Consider the following 22304-nt stretch of genomic DNA (forward strand, 5'->3'; position numbering starts at 1 on the left):
GTCTTATGTTTGAGGGAGAGCTCCTCCCACCCCCGTAAGATGAGGTAATGCCGCTTGTTTCCTGCTTTAGAATAACAGCACGAGGCATACTGTGACCCGGCACTGCTCTAAAGGCCGTCTATGAATTCACTCATTCAGCCTTCACCACAGTTCTCTGAAGTGGTGTGACTATTATCTACATCTTATAAGCAAGGGACTGAGGCTCAGGCAGGTTCAGTCACACGCCTGGGAACACTGTATTGATCCAATGGCTCCTCAGATGGTTCAGATGCTTCCCTTTCCCTTCTGATGTGGGTCTTTGTTAGTACTGGCTTTTGAAGGACAGCGTAATGTGTCGCATTTTGTGATCCCACATCTTAAGTGATCGTATTTGACTTTGCTGAAAGAGAGCGGACAAGCTCCTAAGTGCTGCATCTGCTACCCCAGAATGCAATATTAATTTTGTGGGCATTTTTAATCTCCTTTGGATTTTAATTTTAGCTTGAAAACTTAATGGAATGTGGATTATGTGGGCTTAATTAACTTGTAATTTGGATAAGGAAACCTTTACGGTAAACGCTGAAAGAAAATGATTCTTTGTTTCATTTTACCTGTCATTTGGACGGCTGCTCCCTCATGTTTCCAAGCAGCAAAAATTCAAACTCGGGAAAATATGATTCCTGTAACGTCTGTGGCAAATGCTTGGAACTGTAGAAATGTCACAGCCATACAGACCCTGCCACCTCTTCTGTGCAACTCTACGATTGATTTGAGTGACGAGAGTCCAAAAAAGAAGTCTCCAGCACAACAGCATTTAGTCAAACAGGTAGGCTTACTCCACCCACCCAAAAATATACTTCCTCCGAGTATAGTTCTAGTTGACCGTTCTCAGTATTTTTCGTGAAAGGAAAGAATTCAGAAATTCAGGTTGGGAGTTCAGAATGCTGGAATACAGCTCTCTGGTAAAGGTCACTAAGAGTGTGGAAATCATGAAAAAGGGGAGAGAAATTTTCCATTTTTACCTTTACAAAAATACTTCTTTTTTTATTACTAAATGAAATCTTCACTATAAAAACACAAATAAATGTTCATGGTAGATTTTCTAAGAAGGATGAAGTTAATATGTGTCTCTGATTTGTAGGAGGTTTTCCATGGTAGTTATTTGAAAAAAGTTCACTAAGGCCATCTAGTTATGAGCTGCATTGCAGGTGTAGGTTGTTATGAAAAATTCCTTGAAATCTTTCTCATTGGTACTGTAGGAGGTAATGATATCTTCCCTTTGTCCAGAAAACTTTCTGAAACTGTTGCGTGGAACACATATAGTTTGTACCCAAGAGATGATGTTTAGATAGGTTATTTTCTCTGTGTAGTAGATGGACTCTTTTACAAAATAAAATGTATTAATAATCCTTATTCATGAGCATCCCAATTAGATGTAAAAAGAGCATTTATTTTGGGCTAGGTAAAATTATAAGAGAATTATTTGGTCAATTCAGTCTTAAAGGTAATGCATTTGAAGAAACTTGATATTAATCTAATTAATAATTTGTTACGTAGATCATTTTAAAAACTTGGTTACATGTGAGTTTTTAAACATTTGTTTTACTGAATTTTGTTGGTATAAAGTATCTATAATTTTAGTGAATGTTTATTTTCTGGTCTTCTTATCTGAAAATCTGCTGGAAACCTTCTCTCAGGCAATGACATAAGAGACCGTCTTTAATTGGAGGATGGAAAGTTGCCACAAGTTTCCAGAGCCGCTGACTGAGGAACCCCCATATTTTGGACCCACATCAACATGGTGGTTTGATGGGAGCACATATCGTTCTGTAAACAGATGGAGCGTAAGCTCCTTGGGGGCAGGCGCGGTGTCTGTTTTGTTCATTTCTGTGTTCTGCATGCTCAGCATCATGCTTTGCCTGCAGTCAGCACTGATTAAATGTGGCTTGAATGGAAGCATTTGAGGGCGGAGATGGAATTTAGCAGTGCTGTGTCTGGGTCCGGGAGGAGGAGACTAGCCCATTTGGGCGCAAGCGTAAGAAAAGGCCTGGCTTGGCAGCAGGTATTGTGAAAAAGATGTGGTGGTTGTATTTGGCCTTAAGTTTAATGTGCACCTGCTCTGAAATGTGGTACAAAAAAAAAAAAAAAAAAAAGAGTCAGGGATAATCATATTCTATATATCCATCCAATGAAGGATCTTATTTTGTTGCTTCGTGTCTTCTCACTGGCATTTTCAGCTTCTGCCTTCTGATCGTCCTTGCCTTTAGTCTCTAAACCTGCTCAAGTCTCTCCAGAGTTAAAACTAAATAACTGCTGTGGCTTTTACCTGCTGCTTTCTCTCTTTCCTTTCTCTCCTGACTGAATATTAAGGAGAATAATAGATAGTTTATGTCTTCCATTTCTTCTGTCTCATTTCCTCTTATCTCTCTGCAGTCTGGCTTTGCCCCTACGACTCTGCTCAAAATATTTCCATTTAAGCCACGCACGCTGGTATTATGAGGGTCACATACAGAGGGTGTTTGTGAGGCATCTTTGTTACACTTGAGTCTTCTTCTCCTTCTCCTTCTCCTTCTTCACCTTCTTCACCTTCTCCTTCTTGAAACTCTGTTCTGCTCACAGAGAGTCTTCACAGTCTCCTCTTGTCTACCTACCTCATCCTCACCGCTCCCCAGCTTTGTACTTGAGCTTTCTGCAAGCTTCTTCCCTCAGTTTGCAGTCCTCTCTGTTCCCCAGGCACACATACGTCATAGATAACCCTTTCCACTGTTAGTATTTTCAACAGAACCTGTATGCGGGCGGCTGCCTTTTCCTTTATTCATAGCTCCTGCCCTTCCTTCCTCTTTTCCTTCCATCCCTCCTTCTTTCATTCTTTCCATGCATCATGCATAAAAGTCTTGATGGATAGACAGTAAGACAGTGGCTATCTGCTGGTAGGAATCAAGAGGTAGTTTCTAGTCTCTTCTTCCTAGCTTTATTTTTTAAAGTGAATGTGAATTACTGTTTTAATCAGAAGTTAAAAAATTATTTCTAATTAGAAACAAACAAACAAAAACAGTGCATCTGCTCAAGAGTAAATGCTTTCCTTGAGTCGCCCACTATCACCACCCACCCTTAGCCTCACTCTCTGTGTTGAGTGAAGTGAAGGGTGGGCACCGTATCCTAACCGTCTTTGCAGGTGGTTTAGTGCAGTGCTTAGGAGTTAGTAAATATTCAGTAACCATTTTTGAACTATGATAGCCTCACTGCACCCTGCACAATTAAAATCACATGTTAAAATCGTAAAGACATGATTGAAAACCCAAAGCAGACAGGACTTGGGCTAACATCCTGGAGGAAAGGGACCGCCATGGTGATCCCAACAATTTTCCTACTTTTCCCTCACAGGACCTGTCAATTTTCAGCAAAAGGAGGAAAGACAACGAGAAAGATTTAGCCAGAGGCTTGTAACAGACTTGCTGGGCTAGAGAGAGAATTTAGTCTTCAGGACGACCAAATAGATGAGGACTAGAGGGTGAGGAAGAAATCTCCAACAACTGGACCAGAAATGATATATGTGATTTCCTCTGAAAGCATTTGCCAACTCTAAAGGGACACATGTACAGGGTGAAACTTCTAGAAATCAACTAGAAACCTGTTCCCCAGAGACCAAAGAGCTTAGCAAAGACATCAGCATACCCACAGTCTGGTGGTCCTGGAGAGAGAAGTTAAGTTTAGGTCCACAAAAGTGGAGTGGCCCTTGTAAATTCTACAGGCTTTCAGTCTTGATCCCAGAAGTACTATTAGCTAGGAACAAGGGCCAACTGGAAAAATGACCAGCTGTAACAAAACCTAAAACCCACACTTAACTGAATGTGCCAGTACTCTGCCTGCCTTCAGAATAAAATAAAACTCTGTTTGGAAATAACATCAACCAGAGCCTCTGCAATATTTTCTGCCTGATGTCTAGTAGTCATTTACTGGGCATGCCCCAAAACAAGTCCAGACGACTAAATGCGAAAACAAAATTCTATAGAAAGAGACCCAAGGGATGGTTTAGATGTTGGAGTTATCAGATAGGAACCTCTAAATAACTATGATTAATATTTTCAAGAAAATAGAGGAAAAAATGGAGAATTTTCCCAGAGAACTGGAATCTGAAAAATGCGGTGACTGGAAATGAAAGATTCAGTGGAGAAGCTAATAACAGATTTGATGTGTCAGAAGAGAGGATTAGTGAACTGGAAGGTAAATGACTAGAAATATCTAGATTAAAGCCCAGAGAGGGAAGAGGCTGGACAATGAAGACGACTGTAAATAAAGGTGTGACATGCACTTAACATACATATAATTTAGAGTTCTAAAAGTGAGGAGCAAGAGAATGAGAAAGAATCCATGAAAAATTCCAAAAACTGGCAATTAAGCCACAGAGCCAAAAATCTTCAGACTCTAAGGAGGTGGATACAATGGAATGAAGTGGGAATGTTAAGCCAGAAAAGAGTAAGTGAGACAATTATGGTAGCCTTAAAAAATCTGAAGTGTTGTCAGGATGAAAAGGCAATTTACTTGTTCTGTGTTATCCAGGGGACAGGGCTGGGATGTAAGTTGAAAGGCAACGATTTGTGACTCAACATAGGAAAGTTTAATAAATGTACCCGAATAAAAATGGAACAGTGAACTCCGAATAATTGAGATTTTTAAACCAAAATTTAGATGAGCAGGCTTCAGAGAGGTAGAAGGTATTCTTAAATTGAATGTGAGTTTAATGAGCTTTCCTGTAAGACTCCTTGTAATCCAAGGTTAAATAATTCTATAATGTGCATTCCAGTGAATGATTGTTATATTTTCATAACCACAACTAATTTAAGAAGCTGTTCATTTAATCATTAACTCAGGAAATGTTATTGAGTACCCACTTCATGTGAGGCCCCATTACAGGCCGAGGAGCTACCAAGAGACAATAAGACACAGTCCCTGGCATCATCGTGATCATACACATGAGAATAGCCTCTTCTGGAGAGTTTATAACTTATTCAGGCGACTATAATCTAACTTAGTACAAGGGAAGACAGGACATATATTATTAAAATGGAGCTGAATAGTGTAAAAGAATAATTCATCTCCACTAAATGGGTATTTTATTCCTTTTTACAGGGGAGATTACATGCTGTTTGTCAAATTGAACACAACTGCTATAAATATAACTCTTTTCAGGACATCCAGGTGATCTTAGCATCCTATAGCTTCGGTTCTCTCGAAGGCATGCTTGGAGCCTCAATGTTGTTAGTTTAAACAATCATGAATTCTTCAACAATCCCTAGTTTCTATATTGGTTGTTAATGTAATGATTCCAGTTGTCTGTCATGAAGTGGTCAAATAAGTCTTTATGTAATGGCAGAAGACAGAGGTTAATGGTAGTAATTCTTTTGTTTTCTTTGGTGAGGAAGACTGGCTCTGAGCTCACATCTGTGCCCGTCTTCCTCTATTTTGTATGTGGGACACCACCACAGCATGGCTTGATGAGTGGTGCGTAGGTATGCCCCCGAGGATCCCAAAGCAGAGCCGGCGAACTTAACCACTACGCCACAGGGCCAGCCCCCAAGGGGCAGTAGTTTTTTTTTTTTTTTTTTTTTTTTGTGAGGGGATCAGCCCTTTGCTAACATCCGCCAATCCTCCTCTTTTTTTGCCGAGGAAGACGACCCTGGGCTAACATCCGTGCCCATCCTCCTCCACTTTATATGGGACACCGCCACAGCGTGGCCTGCCAAAGCAGTGCATCGGTGCGCGCCCCGGGCCGCCGCAGCAGAGCGCGCGCACCCAACCGCTTGCGCCACCGGGCCGGCCCCAAGGGGCAGTAATTTTTAAATGCGTTTTCTGTGCCATTAAGTCAAAATCCTCTGCAGTTATTTTCTGCCCCAAACATTTTCTCCTCCTAAGTCCAATGAGATTGAGACTCTTTGATCCCATCATTTTAATAACCCAGGCCGACGGGCTGGCTTACACTGTAGTCTGAAATAATGACACATAGCTTCAAAAACACAATTTTCGTACCATATGCTATTTTTAAAAACTATCTTCGTAGTGGAAAAGATGTTTTACATTTTAAAAGCACCTTTTTAACTGGGGGGGGAACAAAAAGAAGGAAATACCACATACCTCAGGGCTTTTTTGTCTGTCCTTGATTTGCCCTTAAGCAATTACTGAAAAAATACTGTCAGTTCCACTGCCTGAAGATTGTTTTCAGGAGAAAATAAATGCTTCAGCTGCGACGCTGTGTTCCCACCTGATACACCTTTCAACTTGTGAGCTGCTGAAGACAGACATACGGACATTTTCTTTCAGTCACAAACTGAGGCAAAAGCAGCTTCTCATATGGTGGACAGCACACTGAGAATGGAGATGGCCCCTGTGAGCATCACGTGCCACGGCTGGATGAACCTGCACCGGGGCGAGCTGTAAGACCCCGCACTGGCGGCCACGCAGGCCTGGAGGCGCTGTGGGACAGAGCCCACGGACGGAGCCCCACGGACAGAGCCCTCGGACAGAGCCCACAGACAGAGCCCATGCACAGATAGAGCCCCACGGGCGGAGCCGATGGACAGAGCCCACGGACAGAGCCCACGGACAGGGCATCTGGAGACTAGAGTGGAGTGCAGACATGCTTGCCTTTTCCGCCTCCCTGGGTGGTCCTGCTCTCTAGTCATCCCTCCAAGTTTCCTGTGAACTTAGGACTAGAGAATCTGAAGATTCTGTGGACCAATTATAGATGTAACCTCCGTGTGTTCCACATTTCAGTCCCTGTCATGTTTTTTTCCCACTTCAAATAGGAGATTCTGCGAAAAGTGTACTGATCTAAGAGCCTTCTCTAAATTGCTTTAAAATTTAAAAAAATCAAAGTTATAGCTAGCAATTTAGGGTCAGTATCAATTAAATTATATTCATCCCCTACTGTTTGCGTTAAACCCCTGCTGTATATCCAAAACCATCTTGTTGGTTCTGATTAACGTAGGTTTTATGTTAATAAAATTGTGTACTTAGGGACTGCTTTGTCATTTCAAAACTGAGTGAGCAAGACAAATGGACTTGTCGATTGTGTTTTCGTTATTTTGTTTTGCCCTCCTTGTCCTTTGCCTAACGGACATGCTCAGAGAGGGGCGACAGGCTGCTTCCTCTTTGAGGAGCTGTCATTAGGGTTTGATAATTATACCGTAGAAATGTGCACAACAATACCGAGGAGCCGATGGAATTAAGCTTCTCATAGGGCAGCTTTAATTTGTTGATTTGGAGCTTGAAAATGTGGGTTATTTTGTGATCGAATAACATTCTTGAATGTTTAATGCAGGCTCCGTTTACCTTGATCAGCTCAGCAATTCGCTGCACATTATTTCCAAAGATGCTAATCAATTTTAAATCAAAATAGATTGAACTGCCTCTGAAATTGTGAAGATTGCCCGAAACTGTCACTCTCTTTGGGAAATTGAAATTCTGGGACCTTGACGAATACATCCTAGTTATGGAAATTCTGTATAAGAATAATGGGTTTTGGAAATACTAACTTATTTGGAAATAAGCTAGGGATAAATTTCTGAACATAATAGTTACTTTTAAATTAACTTAGCAGTAAATTATTGTTATCAGTTTCATTCCATTTGGAGGAAATACCTATGGTATTGCAGATCTTATTCCTTCTCATGGATAAAAATTGAAACTTAGAAATGCCATCTTACTAGTTATTTGTTATTCATTCACTTCTTCTGGACTGTTCAAACGGTACAGCTTTAAATGTTCTCCCTGATCAGATGGCAATGACGCTGCTCAAAACTGCATGTATAAAATTATTTAAATCAGAAAGAGAAGACAGTTTCTTTAGTGAACATATCCAACTGAATATAGCATTTCTAGTTATATTTAATTAAGAATATATATACACACACAAATATATGAACATATTTTGGATATTCAAATATGGGAAGACAACTTATCCTGTTTTTATTAACCTATTTAACACATTAAAGGCAAACATTTACACTGTGAGAGAAAATCGTTGGCTTGCCTGTAGAAAGAAACTGAAAGGCAAAGGCTTCTGACTATGGGTTTATATTAGTTCACGTGTCTATTTTAGTTCAGTGGAGTATTTGACATAAGAGGGGAATAGAAATGGAAAGTGTGTTCCCACTGAGGAGTCATTCAGGAGCTAAGATATGAAAAAATGGAGGAGAGGTTTATTCATCCAAAAAGAGAGTATAGACATGCCTTATCTTTAGGGAGATAAAGTCCCAGTTTTTTAAAACATGAAGGTATTCTGAAGAGTGGTTACAGTATTCTGGAGGTCAAAGATCCCATTTCAACCTTGAGCTCCCCTCATTATTGCTGTCTTTATTGCTTTAGTCAAATGATTGAACTCTGAGCCTCATGCTTTCCATCTATAAAATGAGACTAATTACAGTTGCTGTATAGTTTTTAGTTTTGTTTTGTCTCTGTTTTTTCTTTTTCTTTTTTTTCCCCCCAAAGGAGAGGGTATTAGCAAGATGAGGATTTAATACAATGTATGTAAAGAGCTTAGCACTGTATCTGGCAGATGCTTTCCTTATAACTGCTCTTTATACATGAATGATGAGTCAGGGAACTTTGCGAAGTACAAGAATGAGACTGAAAACAGGGCATGTTAGAGCATCCAAGAAATAATTCTCCACATCCAGTTTCTATTGCCATATTCAGTAGTTGAATGTTAAGAATGGCAGTCATTGAACCAATGATTAAGATGCCCTGGAAGGAGGGAGCAAGTCTTGTCATGAAAAGATTGAGACTGAATTTGAGGGAGGTGGGAAATCGATTTTAGGGTCTGCGTATGTGTGTGCCTGCCAAGTGGAAGTTATTTTTGTTAATTATTATATCCATGACAGATTTTGCTAGTCTTGAATTTAAATCAATGACAGAGTATCAGTGCTTTTCAATAAGGATTAGAAAAGAAGTAAAATTCTGATGTGAGTTGAAATTCATTCTGCATTGATATCTCTTTACAGATTATTTTCCCTTAATTCTGGATGACACCGTTCCTATACTTTAGGGATGGTCAATGTTAGTTTTAATTTGGATTCATCGTTAACTGGAGAGAAATTTATTTGAGCCTTTCATGTAAAGAATCCAATAGTTGGAATCATATTTCAAGGAATACTTACTGATTCCTTCAGTGTTGTGAAGTGTACATTCATTTCCAACGTGTCAAGTGCTTAATTTAAAACACTTAGTGATTCTTGGTTTTTGCTTGGCTGTAAGTTCATTTATTTTAATGGAGTTGTTAATAAAATGTCAACTTTCCCCTGTTCTGTGTTCTGTATCTGTTTTCTGACCGTGCTTACTTATGATCTGTCATAGAAAAAGATGACTAATGTTATTTCTTGGGGCTTGCAAACTACTTACACTTTAATGGCCATCTTATAGATTTTTATATTAGAAAGTTCACACGGGTTCATAATATACAGCTTTACTTATCATTGACGTCAGCCGCTTCTGGGAAGTTCATCCCATGAGTTGCTTCTAGTGTGCTAATAGCAGCAACTATGATTTTGGACATTTTCAGTGTTTTAAGATTTTAGACAATTGTTTTTGGCAGATACTCTTGAGTGCATTGTGTTTAGCTGGTTTCTGAAAGAGGAAACTCATTGAGTTCGTAACATATGGTGACTTAAAAAAAGAAAGGAAAACACTATTAAAGAGAGACTAGTCCACAGTGAATGCAGATCCTCAGGGAGCTCTTAGTTATCCTGAGAGCAGGTGAAGCACGGTGATTAAATGGAGTAGTGCCTCACAGGGAGCACAGCCCAGAGGTCTGCACTTCACGGTACCTGAGATCTGCAGTTAGCGTATCTACCAAGCCAAGTGCATGGCCGTGGAGATAGCCTTTGCCAAATCAGAAATGGCTTTTTAAAAGATGTGAGTTATTTCCAGCATATTTATCCTTATTCCCAAGCAGGGCACTCTTCTGATTTACTATCTGGCTTCGTGGAGAGGAGGGGTTTATTATCAAGAAGAGTGATGACCTTCCAACTTAGTGCACTGATTTACCTGAAATAAATTTAGAGAGATGGGGGGGAAATGGTTGGAGTCTTGTTTCTCCTTTAATTCCAAAAAAGAGGAAAAATTAGTTCTTACTGAGTTGGAAATCATGGTCTCACAAACTATAGCTGGATGGATACCTGATGGTGAGGATGCTTGTAGATGATGTAAACGCATGATTTGTGTCCAGCTGACGGGATGACTGGAGAAGGATGTTGAGACAAAGGGACCCGGAAAGTAATCAGAAAGCCTGATGGGAGTGGAATTCTGTCATTCTTCTGACAAAAGACTCAAATGAACGCTTGGGAGAACTTAACCTTTGCCATTTCTGTACTTTCTTTTACCCCTCATTTTTCAAAGAAAACAACTATTTCAGTTAAGCATTACATGTAAATTCAAATTCTTACCCCTAAAATGGAGTTGCAATTTAATTGCCCCAATGAGGAGTATTTTTTAAGTCATATGCTGTACATAAAGTTGCAATTTAAAGAATTGCATGAGAAAAACAAAACAAAAAACAAGTGGCCTAAAGCGTGTCAATCTTTCATCCCATGAAAACCTGTGGAGAAGATCAAATCAAAAAACGAAATCAGCTCCTTAAATTAGAACATCTATGAAATGCAAAATAGGTTAAGAACTAAAAATAAAATTGAATAAAATATTTTTTTAACTGATAGAGATCTTAAAACTACTACGGTAATTCTTATTTATTTGCTATGTTTTTGAACGTTCTACATAAAATCAAAATGAATATTCTGTAAATATACTCACCCGTACTTGCTAAAATCTGAAGCAAAATCACACTAAAACAAACAATAGCTTGTCTTTCAATTAAAAAAAGCACATATGACCACCAAAATGGGTGACAGTTAGAAAGCGAAAACAGAAAAATGATGATGGCCTAGTTCTTACCTGGTTCTGTGAGTCTCCTGAATGTGTGTGTGACAGCTCCCGGTGTCACCAGACCTTACATAAAGCAGACTGCTGCTGTAGATGGCTAATGGATCTTAAGTAGCCATTTGTCAAATGTTACAGAATAGCGGAGAGAAAAACAAAGCACAAAGCCAGGTGTAAAATAACAATGTTTCCTTGGCAAGTACACCGTTGCCAATGATGTGCACGTTGCTAGCTGTTTTACTGTGTGGTATATAGATCAATAATAGAAAGCCTAAATAGTGGTCCATTCGTGCTAAATAATTAGTGTCATGTAACAGTTTGTACCACTTTTTATACATACATAAACATGCATCTATGCATATATATAATTTTAGCATATATTTCCTCCAGATATTATTTATGTGTGTGTAGATACATTACAAATTGTATTACTGTTTTCTTCTTGTTCAAAGGAAATTTAGCAAATCTCTTCTACCTCAGTATCTGTGAAGCCTGTTACTCTCACCACGTACCCATCCCTGACCCCCACAAATTTAGTACGGTTTTCTGGGTAGAATGTTCTGCTTCTAGAATTCTGGATACCATTTCGTCAATTTCTGGGGAAGAATTATTTCATTGCCCACCTTGATGATATACACATGTATGCTCACTGATATCAGCATACCAATATCTTTACTGGTCCACCCACCTGCAAAATAATATCTCCTTTGTTCAACTACATAATCCTCCCTCCCCCTCCACACCCCCCACACACATGCACACATACACACATTCCCTGTCCTCATCATGGGCATTCATCACCTTAATTTTCTATATTGTTGTGTATTAAAAAATAATAACTAAAAAGAAAGAAAAAGAAAAAGTGAGGAAATTTAAGATGCACAATATGTTGAGGACATCTCTTTATAACCAAAATTTTATGGTTTTCTGGCTAAGAAATAATAGTTTAGTAAATAGGGATCAATGAACTCATGTAATTAGGTTATTAGACATTTCTGTAATTTTCATGCATTCAAGTATAGGTTATTCTTCGTGATGTTTGAATGATGTCATGTTGCTCAGTAGCCTTATGTACAAGTATGTGAGTAACTGAAGTCAGAAGGTGTCTGTGTACTGCTCAAGTTTATTGAGCAGATTGCCTGGCAGAATCTAAATTGGAGTTCATTTCCTCTGTCTTTCTGGAATGGGCTAATTTATACTGAGTCATCTAATGTAATGTTTTGCATATGATATAAATTTAACATGTGTGAGTTTTTGATTCTCTATGATTTGCGTATTTTTTTAAAATGAAGAGTTAAGAAAAGTTAATAGTTTTGAAATTTATAACCTACTTTCTGAAGGTTTTGCTCTAATATCCTGTTTTCTTCTCCCTTTTTGTACTCTTGGGATGGGTGTACCCATGATGATACACTAGTGTCTCTGCACTAACTTCTGCTGAAGGATGTATTTTGACATCGTAATTTCCCTTCAGAGCTCTGGTGTGTTTTAAGCTCGACTTCTCTCAATTTTGGTCGTTGAAAGACTCCCACGTGCAGTCAGAGTTGAACTGGAGTACTCGGAGGTGAGCATTGTCGGCAGGCAGGATTTTCTTCCCCAAGTACTTGTGGAAAAAACTTAGTCTAAGATGCGTCTATCTGACTGATGTTTTCAGTCTCAAAGGAGGATGAATAGTCATATGTGAAAACCTTTGTTGGTGTTTGTAAACTATTTGTTAGTGTCACAGCTACTCTGAGTCTCAGTCTGCGAGTCCTTCTGATTCAGCCTCTCATGGTTTCTCTGATGAATATATTCACTAGACAATTTTTTTTGTAAATAAAATGTCCATTATTTTTGTTCTTATGGATAAGAATATATTTTCTAGTTTGCTCTTGAATTAGGAATCTTTTGGTTGCCTTGGGATAGAAAATCTAACCCAAATTGGCTTAAAAAAGTAGTTTGGCTTGTGTACCTACAAAACAAGAGATTTTGCTGACTTGAGGCACTTTGATATAAATGTTCATGATCCCTTCAGACTTTGGCGTGGTTTCTCTGCTGTTCTGTAGCCAGATCAGCTTCAGACATGGTGGCCAAGGAGGAGTCAGACCTCATCACTTCATACCATGAAGGACAGAGGAAGAGAAGGCATCTCTTCTGATAGCTCCCCTGAAAAAGAGGGGGAACTGCTCTCCCCAAAGCCCCGGCAGATGCCTCCTTATGGTTCACTGGCTGGTTTGTGGCTGAATACTCATCCCTGAACCCAAGTGTGTAGCTCAGAGCATGGAATTGACTACCTGGTTTGAGCAGTGTGGCTTCCTGAACCTGAGGCTCAAAAGGCTGGGAATGAGGTCAAGGGGATTAGCCAGAGGAAAGTCTGGGTGCTGTTGATGAGAGAAGTGGGGTTGATTTTGAGGAGGCAACTGACAAATGCTTGCTACAGGTCTATGTATGAAAGACCATTTTACAATACTGCTTCAGAAAAACAGTATTGCTTCAGATGGGAAGACTGAGGTTCAGAAAACTCAGTGGATTTGTCCGGGGTCGCACAACTAGTAAGTGGCAGAAACAGCACGCACCCCTGTGCAGTCTGTGCCCCTGCTCACAGCATACACTGCCCTTCAACTTGGTGCACTTTCTCCTGAAAAATAGTGTGGTGGTGAGAGTCCTGTTTCCAGACTTGCCCACTGTGCCTTATATATCTCCTCATCTGCTGAAGCTTGATATTCTAAGTCTTGAAATTAAGCCCCAAAACAGGAGATTCCTGTCTCCATCTTAAGTTCTTGTTGATATTTGACAGCCAACCACTGAATATTCATTCTATTTTTCGTGTGGGGGTGCGATTCCAGAAGAGTCAGGAAGCAATGCCCCACTGACCTCTGTGCAAAGGAAGACAGCAGACACTTTAGCTCCTGCTCTCTGTCTGCGAAGTATCGTCGTGCGCCACAGGCTCAGCCCATCGAATGTGAACTTGACCTTTAGATGTGTGCAGGCTGTTCACAGGTTGTCCACATGGTGGTAAGCAGATTGAGAGTCCAGTAACACTGCTGAAAACAACTGTGATGATGCCAGGGGCAGCATCCTGAATCTCCATTCCTGTGGCATCGCCTGTCAGTATAATCAGCTCCCTAGCCCCTCACCCAGGCCTAGTTCTCTAGTCTTCCAGGCATGTCTCTGAGCCAGGCTAAGTCCTACATTTCTTGTCTGCTCAAGCTCTTCACCATTACTTTCTAACTCTAACTGGCAGAGCCACTTTTTCTACTTCCTGTTCCTAAATTAACTTTCTAGGTACTCAGTAAACTTTATAAGAAAATATGAAATGAGCACAGATACAAAGGTAGAACTTTGCATGTATGAAGAGGTAAAGTACAGTTAGTCTGTATTTCTCGAGATAGCCATGCTTAGGTTATCCAGAGCGTTTCATCACAGGAGACAGAATGGGGCCCCTGGTTTCTTGCTGTCATCTGATCAGTTAAGTACAGATGTGAGAAAAAAGAAAGAACTGGGAGACAATTTTTAGCATTGTTGTGACTCCTTGTAATCGAGAGTTTTGTATGATAAGGGAGATCTGAGAGTAGCAGAGAAGGAAATGGAGAGGAGAGATGAAATAGGGGAGGGAGAGAAAGATCCCTTCCTTGAGACTGTTATTCATAGGTGGTCATGCAGTTATAAGGGAGAATTTACCTTATACATACAAGTACTAATTAAGTGCTGCCTGTATAAAATGTGCTGCGAGGCATGGGTATAATGGAAGTGTACTGATGATAGAGTTACAAGCTATTGTTTAAGACCCAGGACTGGTGTGAAGGGGCTTGTGATCTTAGGGAAACATCTCAAGAGTTTCCGGTTTTCTCCTTTGTAGAACAAAGATTAGCACTCATAGATTCCTCCTCCTCCAATCATCCTGGAAGACTCAGAAGGAAGACAGAATTGCAGAAGTTAATTGTAGTCTGGGGGGGCTCTTGGATCTGACTCTACTTGCTTCCTAAGCCCTACTAGCAGAGCCCACAAGTGAAGGAAGGCCGGTGCGAATCACGCTTCTCAGGAACTTGGGGGCGTTACCCATTTTTCTTTTAGACTTTGAACAAGGAGGCACATTATTTAAAGGGGAAAAATGTGTCAGGTGCAGTTTGCTCTTAACCTGGGGCTAGTGTTGTAACAACTACCCCTTCCCCTTCCTAACTCCTCGTTAAGTGTGCGCTAGGTTGCTTTGTTAGCTTCTGAGGTGCCCCTCCCACTTCTCTGTTACTGCGTTCTACTTGGTGCGTTAGCCGGTAGACTAGTTGTAGAAGTCAACAAGATTTGTTGAGCATTTACTGTATTTCAGATACTACACATTATCTCAGTATATCCCAGTAGCATCTAAGAGTGCTTTAAAAAAAGAGAGAGAAGGTGCATGATAAATGCATGTTGAATTGATTTATGAGTTACTGATTGTCTTAACTTGGACAAGCCATTTAGTATTAATTTTTACAGCATAAGAAATAGAGGTGAATTAATTTGTAACTCAGGGCATAGGGAATGCTAACTTAATGTGCTTTTGAGTTCTTTGCATTTCTAACATTCTGCACCTATGCCTAATGTATGGTTATCAACCTTGGGGATGATATGGATCAGAATTTACGTGCTAGGATATGTTTACATTGCAGTTGATTCCGCTCTCTCTTACTGATGAAATGCTCATTTACCCATTCATATTTCAGACCCCCAAATTATCACTCTATTTCTCTATGTGGGTAGAAAAATGATCACTAAAAATACTAAGTAGGAGAGGGTGTAATGATTCAGCATCTTTTTATATCAGGAGCCCTAGCACAAAAATATTAAATTTGTCCCATGAGATTACTGTAGTAGTTGTCTTAGCATGTTCCCTTCATTGTAAGCCCCATTAGAACAGAAACTATACTATTATTATTTTGTTCACTGCTATATTGGGCATATAGAAAGTTCTCAATAAATATTTGAAGAATTTGAGTGATTACTTCTTTTATATAATTTGTTGAATTTTCTATTTTTAATTACTAGCACATTCTCTCATGACAAGCTTGACTTCAGTAACACAGCTATCTAAGAAACATTGGTTTTGTAAAATTCTTGCAGTATATTAGATTTGTTTGAAAGAAATGCATATAATGTAAACATTGAATGACTAGATACAAGAGGACAAGATAACACAATTCTTTTCAAAATGTACATGAAATAAACTATATAATAATTAACTTTGGGAATATATAATATTATTAAAATTTTCCTTGAATACCATTTAGTCAAATTTTTATGGCATTGTGTAGAAACGTAGCAGAGTTTCCAAGTTCAGCTCTGAATTGTGGTTGAGATGTAGAAAAGAGGATTTGTTAAATGAGTATAACATGGATCATATTTTCTTCCTGTTCTTTCATCCAACCCAAAGATGGCTGACACCCTCGCAGTGAGAGAGAGCCATGGATTTTGAGTGGCTCTACAGGGAGTCCGCTGTATAAGAGACTGACATCAATAATTTCAACATTATGCTGTCATCTCTTAAGAAAATCATTGAACTGTGGATTTAAATTAGCATTTCACACTTGAAGTACTGTTAACTATGGACCTTGGCATGGACTGCGATAGATTTATGATGTCGATAGAACAAGACATCTCTTCATAAGTCATTCAGATCTTTGGCACATGAAAGGTTGATACCATTTCAGTAAGTAAAGTAGAGAATTTGATTTATGATTTTATAGTCCTCTAATTTGGGGATCTCCGTGAATCTCTATGAACAATTTTAAACTGTAGTAGGATTGAGATCATATTAAGTGTTTATATCCAGTCAATTACCATGTCTACCAAAATTTTTGGTGACTTTTCTAATGTAGAGAAAGCAGAAACAAAATTTTCAGTGGGTAGTTTCAAGTCCACCTTTTTTTTTTTTTTCATCTGATGCATTTAATTTTGATTCATTGTTGGAGGTCGAAGTCAGATATAAACAAAATATTTTACACTAATAATTTTATGTGTCCAAGTATGTTACTTGAACTTAGAAAGAAAATAAAATATTAAATCAGTTGATGTGCCTGGTGTTCACTGGGCAGTTTTCGGTAGCTCTCATGATGTCCTGTGAAACCGTAGTAACTGCCAGCTCTACGACCCTTGGCAAGGACTCCACTTTCTAGCCAAAGTTTATTTATGAGTTGTTGTGCTTATGAATTCAAGATGCCTAGAACAATTTGGGGTGTGTAGACCTGCGCATGCGTATTATAAAAAAAGAAATAAACCTATGTCTTTGGGAAGTGGACCCGATTATGTGTTGCCATAATTGTTTAGTTACAGACTTGGCCATCTTCATGCTCTTCGCGCTCTTCCTGCACACTCACTACCAGGAAGATAGACGTCCTGCTTGAACCAGCTGCTTCCTCACTTGCATTGATATTTCTAGTTTACGTGTGTGTTTGTGTGTCTGTGCTCTGTGTTTATTTCCTACCGTTCCTGTCTCTCTCCTGTGTGTGCAATACTCAACAGTTCTAAAAAATAAGCTGATGGCAACGTTTTTATTGTTAGGAAAATATAAGTCACATTTAGGTTTATTAGAGTGGAAACAATCAAAAAAGGGCAAAAAAAAAAACCCTCTTACATGTTAACTGCACATAAAAGAAAATTTTAAAATATTTATTAGATAATTTCTGTATTAGAAATGGTTATTTTTTTTTTCTGTAAACACATTTGATGCTCACTTTATGGTACAGTCTCTCAAAATTCAATTTCCTTTCCATCAGTAATGTGGTCTCCTTTCGGCCACAGAAGCTGTCTTTATTCGATCGTTAATTCCTTTTACCGAGGTTTCTTTACTGGGGGCCTTCTTTCTGCTCCGTATTGCTACAAGATCTGAAGATACATGAATAAATGAAACATAGTCCTTGCCTTCATGGAGTTAACATGTGTAGGTGGATTGGCAGACACACAACAAACCAATAAAATAAGAAAACTGTAGATAATGACATCTGCCGTAAAGAAATTAAGACTGCGAATGAATGGAGAATGACAACTTGTAGGGGGTGTCTGCTTTAGCTAAGAGTTATGGAATTCTGTGCCAGGAAAACAGCATTTGCACTGAAATCCAAACTATGGGAACCAAGCACTCACTTTCTAGGCTGAATAAATGACATGGGCAGAGTCCCTCAGGCGAGAATCTGTTAGAGCACGCTGGGGACAGAAGGAGGGCAAGGAAAATGTGATGAGGTCAGAGAGGCAGGAGCCAGCTCATGTAAGGACTTACAGACAACCACAAGGAGTTTTGTATTTTATTGAAGTAACAATGGGAAGTCATTGGAGGGCTTCCCATTTTTCCTTATATCACTTAGGTGACATCACTGTTTCATTCCAAAAAGAAAAGAGGAGGACTAACTAAAGAAGACATGACTATTGGAAGCTGTGCTGATTATCTCAGATTTTTAAAAGAGACATTGAGTTAGAAAATAAAAATAAATATATTTGCACGAAACTTTCAAGCTAGTATCAGAAAGGCTAAAGACCAAAATAAGGCGAAGTTTGTAAAATTGCTAACAAAAAGGGATTTCTTTGGGTCTTATTTAGGGCAACAAATTAAACAAGGAGAACTCTGCCTCTCTGTCCTTTACACTAGATACCTCTCCCTGTGTTTCATTGCCACCTCCACTTCTGAGGTGCAGGGGCTCCCTGATCTTCCCCGCGCTGTGCTTCCGCACTGCTTTCCTTGAACGGACCCACTCTCATGGTCCCAGCTATGCTTAGAATCCCCAAACTAATATCTCTGACTCACTCTCCTTAGTTCCTGAATAAATATTCCATGGGTGTTACTGGATATATACACACCCAACCCCATCCCATCCCAGCAAAGCCTCTTCTAGCATTCTGTCTTTTCTGTATGACAGTCTATCCAGTTATTCAATGTAGAAGAAGTTCTCTCTCATCTAGACATTTCTATTTTTCTCAGCCCTCTTGGACAGATGACAACTACTTTCTTACTTTCTCATTGCTTCTGTCTTGCCCTCAATACTCGACTTTTCTCGTAGAAACTATCTATTTCTTTAACCATCTTAACTCCTCCGTGTAGTCTTGTGGGAGGTTGTGTCCCTTTTTACCCAAGACTATTACTTGCATATGTGTGTGTTTATCTTCTTTCTCCCGATATTGTGCAAGTCACAATCTCTGAGCTATCCAACAGATCTCACATCCATATGAAAATAACCACCCAAGACAGACAAACAATGAAATAACAAAATAACCTTCCTTGTCTCACTCATGCTTAGAGATTTTGCTTTTATTTCAACAAGTAATGGAAATAAAGAAAAGACCAATGTCATTCTTTTTTTTCCCCCTTCTATTTCTCATTCAGTACTAAAAAAAAAAAAGAGAAAAATCACTGCCGGTAAGAGAGTTCAGGCAATTGACAAATTAGAAAATACTTGGCTGGCACCAGTTAGCTCTACATTACTCAGGTATTTTTAGGGGAATTACTGAACCATTGGAGATGCATCAAGTTTGTATTTCCATTAAAGAATAAAAAGTATAGTCTAACAATAATGATATTTATTTCATGTTAGATTCCAGCATTGATTATTATGACTCATTAATGGATGATTGATAGTCCTGAAAAAGAGATTCACCACCTGGAGCAGCATATATGCACTAAAAATAAGTCATGCAACAATAGCTCAATTTCTTATTGTTCTTCTTGTTATTGTCTGTTTCTTTTATTTTAGTTTTAACTGGACTAGAAAAGCTGAAGGTTTTTTTTCCCAATAATGGTACACTTGATGTGTTTCCATTTAACAAATTATATAACAATGTGACTTTTGAAATAATTTTGACTAATATGGAGAAATAATGTCTGGATGACAAAATACGTTAAATTATTAATCTCACAATGGGTTGAATGTCTGTACATGAGCTCTTATTAATGAAAGTGCATCACCCGAGAGGGAGGTCTCTAATGGCGTTCTCCTGGGTTCTGTTTTCAATTTGGTCATTTTCAAAATTCTTGTTCATTGTTTTGAAAGGGAGATTTTTTTTAGCGTGATAAAATCCGCAGATAAGGCAATGATGAATAATCTGTGTACATGATTGGGAGGCACTTATTTTCTCAATAGGTTAGAATAGTAGAATGAATCAGTCAAGGTGAAACTGAATAAGAATTAATATAAAATCTTTTGCTTAGATAAAAATTTAACTGCACACATGCAAATAACAGCATACTTTTGAAAAGACATGATAATTTTAAATAGCTAATTTTCATGTGTTGTTGTTATTTGTTATTATAGAGGAAGGGCCCATAGTAAGTTTTGAGGGTAGCAAAATCTTGAACTGGTGTTAGCATAATGGTTTAATCATCATAGGTACATGTTGAATCCATAACGAATGGCCACTATGTTCTAATAGGGCAAACAGCTGCACGAGAGATGGCTTAATGCTGGAAATGTTTATTCTGGGAGGAAGACTTAAGGAGACATAACTGTCTTTGGATATTTGAATTGAAGTCATGTTGAAAAGGACTTTTCTTTATATTGGGAGCCGTCCATAGAGGATTGAAATGAGTACCCTTCTGTATCAGGAAGACTTCTTACAAATAAAGCCATTCAAAAATAGGATTCTTTTTCACTGATGTCGGGAAGTACTTGTGATGTTTAGATAGAGGCAAGACTTATCGAGAGGTGTAGGGGATTCAAGCATGAGGATGAGTTGGGCTACAGTAGACTTAGCATCGCTGTTTCAGTCACTGCCTCAATTCTCAGATTCTGTGTTGGAATGGAGTAAAGAGCAACCTAGGCCATAAGCTTAGAGATCTTAAGCCTAAATTTAATTTTCTTCAGTTACTGACGTAATCTCGGCAGCAGCAAAATTTTTGTATGAATTATGTAGGCAGTTCTGACAGTGAAGATAAGACCCATGTGAGTACTATCTGGAAAGAATCCTTTCGGTATAAAGAAAAACACTAAGAGAATAATGCATTACCTTCATCACTAGCGAAAAGTTGAAATCACTATTCAAAGCCTTTCTTCCTCTACTGTCTGACAATCTACAGCTATACAGCTACCTTGTTATAGCTACTTGAACGGGACTTAAAGTGAGAGGTTTATCAGCTCTTTTTTATTTAGGATCAGACGTGTATCTATGAAATCATGTCCTGTTCCCTTTTCAGATCTGGCCTGGTTTGTACACTCATTACAGTTGGTATTATACTGAACTTATTTTCTTAACTTATTTTTATGCAAATTGCTTTCTAAACTGAAGTTTCAATCCTGCTCTCTTGCTAGTTCCTTATTTAAATTTTTAACTCAGTATTGAATTTTTTTTGTAAACTGTATTCATAATTCCCTCTTCTAAATCATTTTTCTTATTCTCTGTTACCTAATTTGAGATTAGCTCAGTCTCCATTGTCTCCTAGGCTAATATCGCAGCTAGATCATCTTCTTTTATAACCATAGTTCTGCATTCTCTACAGTTTACCTCTCTGTTGTATATTTTCACTTATGATATTAACTGATTTGATCTTGTCATCTGTCCTTCCTTCAATCCGTTAAATGCACAACTGCCAACAAATGCTTCTCGTCAGATTATAATGAAGTAACTTGGAAGAGCACAGGGATGGCATGTGGTACGTGTGCAAAAAAGTTAACTAATTTCTTATCTCTTCTTCCTCCACCTTCTAAAGACTGTAAAAACAGAAAGAAGTCTAAACTCAGCGTGGTATCCAAGGCCATAACATAAAGTCTGGATGTTACAGGCCTAGGCTGGCTCTGCTCCAGGAAATCGTCCAGAGTCCTGAGTACCATCTTTCTCATGGCTCCACTCTTTCGAGCATTATTCTCACATGTATATTTGAAGCCTAGTCAAATGCCAGAAACTTCTAACCCAGGAGAAAGGGGAAGTGAGAGAAACAAAGAAAATCCAGGGCAAGAATTTCATTTAAAGCAACAAGAAGGGATTTGCACACAGCGCTTGCATTCATGTGCCGTGATAAGAGCCTGGTCTCATGGCCACATCTAGGTGCAAGCCAGGTTGGGAAATATGGTTTCTACACGGCTGGCCAAGGGAAAGATAAATTTTTGGGGAACAGTTAGCTGTGTCCTTCATCAGTTCTATTTTCCGTATTTTATTCTCTCTCTTATGCATCAGCCCTGGTTCTCTGCCTTTGATCATCCTGGTCCATCTAGTTGGGTGTGTTCTCTGACATCCAAACTCCATTTGCCCGAACACTTCATGCTGAAAGGCTGCTTCCCCCACAGAGAAGTTGCTGATCCTTCCAGCCAGTAGTAATCGACTGCACTCCCACAGTTCTATCTCTATACTCTCTCATCACTACAACCTTCTGCATTTTGTTAGTTACTTATGTACATGTCTTATCTCTCCTACAAGCTATTAGTTCAAAGATAATAGAACCTTTGTCCTATTAATAATTTTCTCCCACT

At 38.9% G+C, this 22304-nt stretch overlaps 1 protein-coding gene and 1 long non-coding RNA gene across 2 annotated transcripts in view; both read left to right on the top strand.

The window, feature by feature from the left end:
- The window catches only part of MDGA2 (MAM domain containing glycosylphosphatidylinositol anchor 2), a 786958-nt gene that overhangs the window by 128206 nt on the left and 636448 nt on the right, over positions 1–22304 (top strand). The window lies entirely within an intron of this gene.
- LOC131405633 (uncharacterized) lies at positions 48–5516 on the top strand. Its single transcript, XR_009219983.1, has 3 exons — positions 48–805; positions 1677–1780; positions 3364–5516. It is a non-coding gene; the product is annotated as an uncharacterized LOC131405633 (long non-coding RNA).

The sequence above is a fragment of the Diceros bicornis genome, chromosome 5, assembly GCF_020826845.1.
Source record: "Diceros bicornis minor isolate mBicDic1 chromosome 5, mDicBic1.mat.cur, whole genome shotgun sequence".
NCBI lineage: Eukaryota > Metazoa > Chordata > Mammalia > Perissodactyla > Rhinocerotidae > Diceros > Diceros bicornis.